Source organism: Bactrocera neohumeralis, unplaced genomic scaffold (assembly GCF_024586455.1).
Source record: "Bactrocera neohumeralis isolate Rockhampton unplaced genomic scaffold, APGP_CSIRO_Bneo_wtdbg2-racon-allhic-juicebox.fasta_v2 cluster11, whole genome shotgun sequence".
In the NCBI taxonomy this organism is placed as follows: domain Eukaryota; kingdom Metazoa; phylum Arthropoda; class Insecta; order Diptera; family Tephritidae; genus Bactrocera; species Bactrocera neohumeralis.
Window position 1 is genome coordinate 8326967 of NW_026089624.1, and position 7576 is coordinate 8334542.

The window sequence follows — 7576 nt, forward strand, 5'->3', positions numbered from 1 at the left end:
AACAACGTAAAGATTAATGGTACGACTTTTTATAACGAAAATTCTACATTGCCTCTAAAACCTGAAACTCCATGGGCTTCTACAATCAACTTGACGCAGCACACAGAAATATTAAGCGCTTCTTACCTTCACCATGTGAATCTAGAGAATGTTCAAAGGATCAATCACCTGCAGCGATCAATCCATTATGGCCACGTTACAGGTTTCTCAGCCTTTGGTGTCTTATTAATCATGGCATTCACTGTTTACGTCCTTCTCAGGATAAGGAGGACCAAGAGAGAGATTATCATAGCCAAATCCGTTGAAACTGCAATTAAAACCGCTTCTTTGAGGACCGAGGACGTTCCCCATTTAGAAGGGGAGGAGTTATCGCGAGGAAACGACACACCCTAATTCCCGTCGTAATAAGAGCCTACCACTCTGCACATGTCGCTAAGTCAGCACATTTTGCGTGAGAACATTGGCCAGACATCAAAGTAAACAAACACCATGCACGAGGCGCAAGGTCAGCAAACGTCAGCAGAGGAGCCACAACGCGATGCGGGTTGGTGGCTTGAGCTAAGTTAGGAATAATTTTAAGTGGCACTTTATACTTGACAACTAAGCCGAGATGACGGCAAATAAAATAATTTTAAAATTGAACAATACATTTTGAATAATTTACATATTAAGAAATCGATATTGATTTGCTTTAAATCATTGATGTAACTTATTTAAGTTAATTAGCCTTCTTCATCTTACCAAAGTTGACAAAAAGCCATAACGGTTGTGCATTTGGAAGAATTCGACAATTTTATATTCAGGTATAAAGTCGATTTTCTTGTACTTACACATTTAGCAGTCGATATTGAGTGTCTTTAAGTCACTAATTTGACCAACTTAAGTTAATTAACCTCTTCATTTTACAGAAGTTTACATAAAGCCATAACTGCAGTGCATTTGGAAGAATTCGACAATTTTATATTCAGTTATAAAGTCGATTTTCTTGTACGTACACATTTAGCAGTCGATATTGAGTTGCTTCAAACCTTTAACATCACATATTTAAGACAATTAACCTTCTTCATCTTGCCGAAGTTGACATAAAGCCATAACGGCAGTGCATTTGGAAGAATTCGACAATTTTATATTCAGATATAAAGTCGATTTTCTTGTACTTACACATTTAGCAGTCGATATTGAGTGTCTTTAAGTCACTAATTTGACCAACTTAAGTTAATTAACCTTCTTCATTTTACAGAAGTTTACATAAAGCCATAACTGCAGTGCATTTCGAAGATTCGACAAATTTATATTCAGTTATAAAGTCGATTTTCTTGTACGTACACATTTAGCAGTCGATATTGAGTTGCTTCAAACCTTTAACATCACATATTTAAGACAATTAACCTTCTTCATTTTGCCGAAGTTGACATAAAGCCATAACGGCAGTGCATTTGGAAGAATTCGACAATCTTATATTCAGGTATAAAGTCGATTTTCTTGTACGTACACATTTAGCAGTCGATATTGAGTTGCTTTAACAAAATATTTAAGATAATTAACCTTTATCTTGCTGAAGTTGACATAACATTTGGAAGAAATATTCAGGTAAGATTTTCTTGTAATTATTTAGCAGTCGATTCTTCATTTTAGGTTAATTAACCTTCTTCATTTTACAGAAGTTGACATAAAGCCATAACGGCAGTGCATATCGAAGATTCGACAAACTTATATTCAGGTTGTATTTTTCAGTTAATTTCGTAGCACTCACCATTCGGAACCTTATGTATAAAGAAAAAGGCAACACGCAATTCCGCCAAAACTTTACAAAATGTATTTTATTGAACTGTATGTATGTATTTCAATCAAAATTCCACAGAGTGTATCACTATACCCGCAAGAGGATTGTAAATTAACTTATTTAGTTATTTATTAGAAGATTTAGATTAGAAAATGGATTTTCGCACAAGATGCAACGGCTGAACAAAACTTCGATATTCACGGAGCACGGCTTTCGTTCGGAACGCAAGAAAACGAAAAAGTGCCGAACTTGTTTCTCCGCCCCTTTTGTTCCCTTTTGGTTGAGGTGAAAAAAGTAGTGATAATGTCGTTATGTGTGATGTGGATTGTAGGTGGTATAAAGATGAGTGTGGTGAAAGAAGCGTGCTAGTGACGTATATTTTAATGCGGTGAGTGTAGAGTATTCGGTTTTGGTTATGTGTTGTGTGGGACAGGAGACTGAAGCTCATTTAGCCATCCCGGCTCCCCTAGGCGAATATTTCAGCCTAGAAGTCGTGTCAACTGCTGGAGCGTGGCTACAACGTTGCTTAGGCCGGAGGTGCGGCGCGGACGGGGCGTTTGTTGCTGGCGTCGTGTCGACGTCCCATTCTGTTGCCGCCGGATACGGGTGGATGATGTGGTTGGCTGTCGACGCGATCGTTCATTCCGGCTTATTGGTGGTCGTCGTACTGCACCACGGTGGTGGCTACCAGATTGTTGACCGATGTCGGGTCTGGGGGTTCGGTGCAGCATGGTGTGGTGAGGCCACATACATATCTGGCACACGTTTCCCGAGGTACACTCCTGGGTAGTGTGGGTAGGTGCCAGACAATTGAGGCAGTGGCCGTGTGCCTGGACGACGCGCAGCCTTTGCTGTGGTGGCAAACCTTTAAAATGGCGCAGTGCATCAACCGGTGCGGTCGACGGCATATTGGGCACCTGATGCGCTGCGGCTCTGCTGCTGATATGGGCGTTGACGGCAGTGCTCGGTTTCCCGGAGGACTCGTTGATGTGGTGGTTCGGGGAGCTGCGACTGGGCCAGCCAGAAAACTGGAGCTGCCACTTGGCGTGGCACGTGGATAGTCGAGCGAATGGTTGGCTTCGGAGCGAGTGGCATGTCTGCATCCATGTTTATCTGTATGGAAGAGTGTAATTTTAATTGTAAATTTGTTGCATGAAGTGGATATGGGTATGGCTGCCACGTTGTGGCAGAAGTGGAGCGTCAAGTTGAATGACCATTATATTGTTTTGTTTGTTATTTTAAAATATTTACTATAACGAGTTTATTCGAGGGTTTTTTTTCGTTTAAGTTTCGATGTTATCGGCTGTCGGCAAAAAACATAGTTTAACGAGCGGTCTTGTTAACTTCCCGGATGGAGTACGGAGATCGACTACGCGAATATGACCGTCGGAGCCTTGGTAAAGCTTCTCTATGCGGCCGAGCCGCCATTCGGTAGGGGGGAGACACTCGTCCTGAATCAGGACACAATCTCCAATCTTTGGCGCATTTTCTGTATTTTTCCATCGGTACCTCTTGTGGAGGTCCTTGATATAGTCTTCCTTCCATCGGCGACTGAAATTATGATGGAGAATTTTAATTCTTTCCCATCTATTTAGTAAGGATAGCGACTCCACGCCTGGCTCAGGTGTGGCCAGAATGGGTGCTCCTTTTAGAAAATGCCCTGGAGTTAGGGCTGTTAAATCGGAGGGATCTTGCGAGAGAACCGTGAGGGGCCGTGAGTTGAGAACGGCTTCGACTTTAGTTAATAATGTAGTGAATTCTTCATAATTAAATTTGTAGCTGCCAGCTATCTTCTTGAAATGAGATTTGAAGCTCTTTACAGCTGATTCCCACAAACCACCCATATGAGGAGCGCTTGGGGGTATAAATTGCCAATTGATACCTTGGGAGGCGTACTTTTGTATAATGTCAGGTGAGACTTGTTTCATAAAATCCACAAATTGTTTCTCTGTGGCTCTTTGAGCTCCGATAAATGTTTTACCATTATCGCTCATGATTTTGGATGGAAAGCCACGTCGTCCGACGAAGCGAGCAAATGCCGCGAGAAAAGCCTCCGTCGTCAGATTAGTGCATAGCTCTAGGTGTACTGCCTTTGTCGTGAAACATACAAAAACAGCCACATAGCCTTTCATGAGAGTGGGAGACCTTAGCATGGACGCCTTTATTTGAAAAGGCCCAGCAAAATCTACACCTGTGGTGGTGAAAGGCAGAGCGAAATTGCAGCGTTCAGGTGGAAGTGCTGCCATAATCTGCGTTCGCATTTTTTGCTTATGCATAGTGCAGATCTTGCACATGAAAATGCATTTCTTGATTTGGGGCTTCAGACGTGGGATGTAATACTCTTGGCGTACCATATGTTGCATGAGGCGATGTTCGGCATGTAACATGAGTATATGAATATAATTGATGAATAAGGTGGCAAATGAGGATTTCTCTGGTATTATTATGGGATGACGTTCGTTATACGTAAGGCTGGAATTAGCAAGCCGGCCGTTTGCACGAAGAAGACCTTTCGTGTCTATAAATGGGTTTAGTACTAAGAGTGAGCTCTTTTTGTCAATTGGCTTCGATTCTCTTAGTAACCCCATGTCGCGGCTGAAGTAGCGCGTTTGGGTTGATGCGATAAGAGCGACCTTTGCTTTTTGTAAGTCTTGGTGCGTCAATGTATCGCATTGGGGGCAAGTTGCTCCCTTTACCTTAAGTTTGAGTCGCTCTGCGAATTTGAGAATATAGGCGACTACTCTGAGTGCTCGGGGGAACGATGAAAAACGTTCAAGGATGTCATTATCATCCAATATTGTGTGGTAGGTGTCGATTTTTCGACTTTCGGGGGCAATTATGTTGCGCATTGGCGATTGTGGCCAGGAATCGGGTGATTCTGTTAACCACCGGGGGCCATTCCACCATAGGGTGGTGGTGGCGAGATGCAGGGGTTTGGACCCTCTTGTACCTAGATCAGCAGGATTGTCAGCACTGGCAACGTGTCGCCAAGTGGCTGATCCTACTAGGTCAGGTATTTGCGCCGTTCGATTAGAAATATAGGTTTTCCACGCGTGTGGTGGCTTTTCTAACCAGGCTAGAACTATTTCGGAATCAGACCATAGATATAATTTGTATTTTGCCATGTTTAAGTGGGTCTGCACCATGGAAACTAGCTTTGCTAGTAGCAGAGCGCCACAGAGTTCAAGTCGTGGTAGACTTATGGTTTTTAGAGGCGCAACTTTTGCTTTTGCCACTAGTAGGTGGCTTGTAGTTGCAATATCGCTTTGTGTGCGCACATATATAGTCGCACAATATGCCTTTTCAGAGGCGTCGCAGAAGCCGTGTAGTTCCACTTTGTATTCGGGGGTATAGTTTACCCACCGTGGAATTTGTATCTGCGAAATGTCGGTCAGATTATTAGCGAACTGGGACCATCTTTCTAAGCGAAGAGGTTTCACTTGTTCGTCCCAGTCAGTTCCGTCTAGCCATAATTCTTGAATCAGGATTTTCGCTTGTATCATAATTGGCGAAAGCCATCCTGCGGGGTCGAAAAGTTTTGCCACAGAGGAGAGAATTTGGCGTTTTGTAATGGCGGATAATGCGGTTATGGACTCTGTCGTGTATGAGAACTGGTCCGATATCGCATTCCATTGGATGCCCAGTGTTTTTGTTATACTTTCCTTTTCGAATATAAGGAAATTAGTATCCAACTTGTTATCGTTTGGTATATTTTTTAAGATACTTGGGTGATTAGCTGTGATCTTTTTTAGAGGAAACCCTGCGGTGTTGAGGGCCTTTATCACTTGTGATAAGGACTCGTATGCTGGTGAGAGGCTGTGGCTCCCAGACAGTATATCGTCTACATACGTTTGTGTTTTTAAGACTTGTGTTGCCAGAGGAAATTCTGACTTTGTGTCTTCTGCCAGTTCGTGGAGTGTACGAATGGCGAGGTATGGGGCACAGTTCACGCCAAAGGTAACTGTTTTCAATTTAAAGTCGCGCGGTGGACTATTGGCAGATTTTCGGAAAATAATCCGCTGAAAATCTTGATCATCCTTATGTACCATTATTTGTCGATACATTTTTTTTAAAAACGATTTGTATGTATCGGGCCATTTTTTAAGGAGCTAATTTTTTAAAAAAAAAACTGAAAATCTTGTTTATTTGAAACGTTAGTCTTCTGAAGATAATTTCCAGTTCGTGGAGCATTTCGGCCGGAATAGCCCGAATTTCTTCGGAAATGTTGTCTTCCAAAGCTGGAATAGTTGCTGGCTTATTTCTGTAGACTTTAGACTTGACGTAACCCAAAAAAAATAGTCTAAAGGCGTTAAATCGCATGATCTTGGTGGCCAACTTACGGGTCCATTTCTTGAGATGAATTGTTCTCGAAGTTTTCCCTCAAAATGGCCATAGAATCGCGAGCTGTGTGGCATGTAGCGCCATCTTGTTGAAACCACATGTCAACCAAGTTCAGTTCTTCCATTTTTGGCAACAAAAAGTTTGTTAGCATCGAACGATAGCGATCGCCATTCACCGTAACGTTGCGTCCAACTGCATCTTTGAAAAAATACGGTCCAATGATTCCACCAGCGTACGAACCACACCGAACTGTGCATTTTCGGGATGCATGGGCGGTTGGCCACTAAGATCATGCGATTTAACGCCTTTAGACTATTTTTTGAGGGGCTCGTCAAGTAAAGTCTAATAAGCCAGCAACTATTTTCCGAAGAAATTCCTATTCCGAAATGCTCGATTGCCCAAAATTGGACTTTCCGAATGGACCACCTAAGACGCAGCCGCGGTCAACATTTAAATGAAATTATCTTCAAAAAGTAAATGTCATGAACCAATCTAACGTTTCAAATAAAGAACGGATGAGATTTTGCAAATTTTATGCGTTTTTTTTTTTTTAAAAGTTATCAAGCTCTTAAAAAATCACCCGATATATACGACAATTTAATATGAGGAGCATTAAGTCTGGTTGGAGTGTGGGTCCCGTAAATAGAATATCATTTAGGGAATTCCCCGAGCTAGTGGATCTCGAGGCATTAAAGACAACTCTAACCTTAGTGGTTTTTTGTCAGGCTTTACTACTGCATGATGTGGCAAGTAGAATGAGTGATATTTGCCTTTTATGATTTTTTCGCATGGGCTTACTTCCTCCATGTGATCTAAATGGAGGTATTCTTCTAAGACTCCATCATAGTGTTGTTTAAGCTCACCTTTTCTAAGTAGGTTTTTTTCCATACTTAGAAACTGCTGTATTGCAGAGGTGCAAGAGTGACCTAAGGCGAGTGTGTCTGGAAATTGTTGTTTTCGAGGTAGTCGTACGACATACCGACCATTATCTGATCTAGTAGTTGTGGCTTTGTAAAAGTCTTCACAATACTGATCTTCTGGTGTTGTAATTGAAATGGGGGGAGTTCTTCTAACTCCCAAAATTTTCTCAATTGTGAATTGAGGTACTCGTTTGAGATTTCCTCAACTTGAGTTGTCATTGTTGTGACTGGTTCCGCAACTAGTCCACTTAGGACCCAACCGAAAATGGTATTTTGCGCTAGAAGTGTTTTCGAAATTTTTTCAACACCTTCTATTATAATTTGAGATATAAGGTCGCTGCCTAATAGAAGGTCTATTTGAGCGGGGGTGTTGCAGTTGGGATCTGCTAGCTTTAGGTGTGTAACCTTTTGCCAATGCTTGCTATTTATATGATAGCTTGGAAGCATGTTCGTGAGTTGCGGTAAGACTATTGCATCTGCTTGAATGCGCTTATCCGCTTGGGGGGAAATTAGGGTAATGGGGCAGATTTTA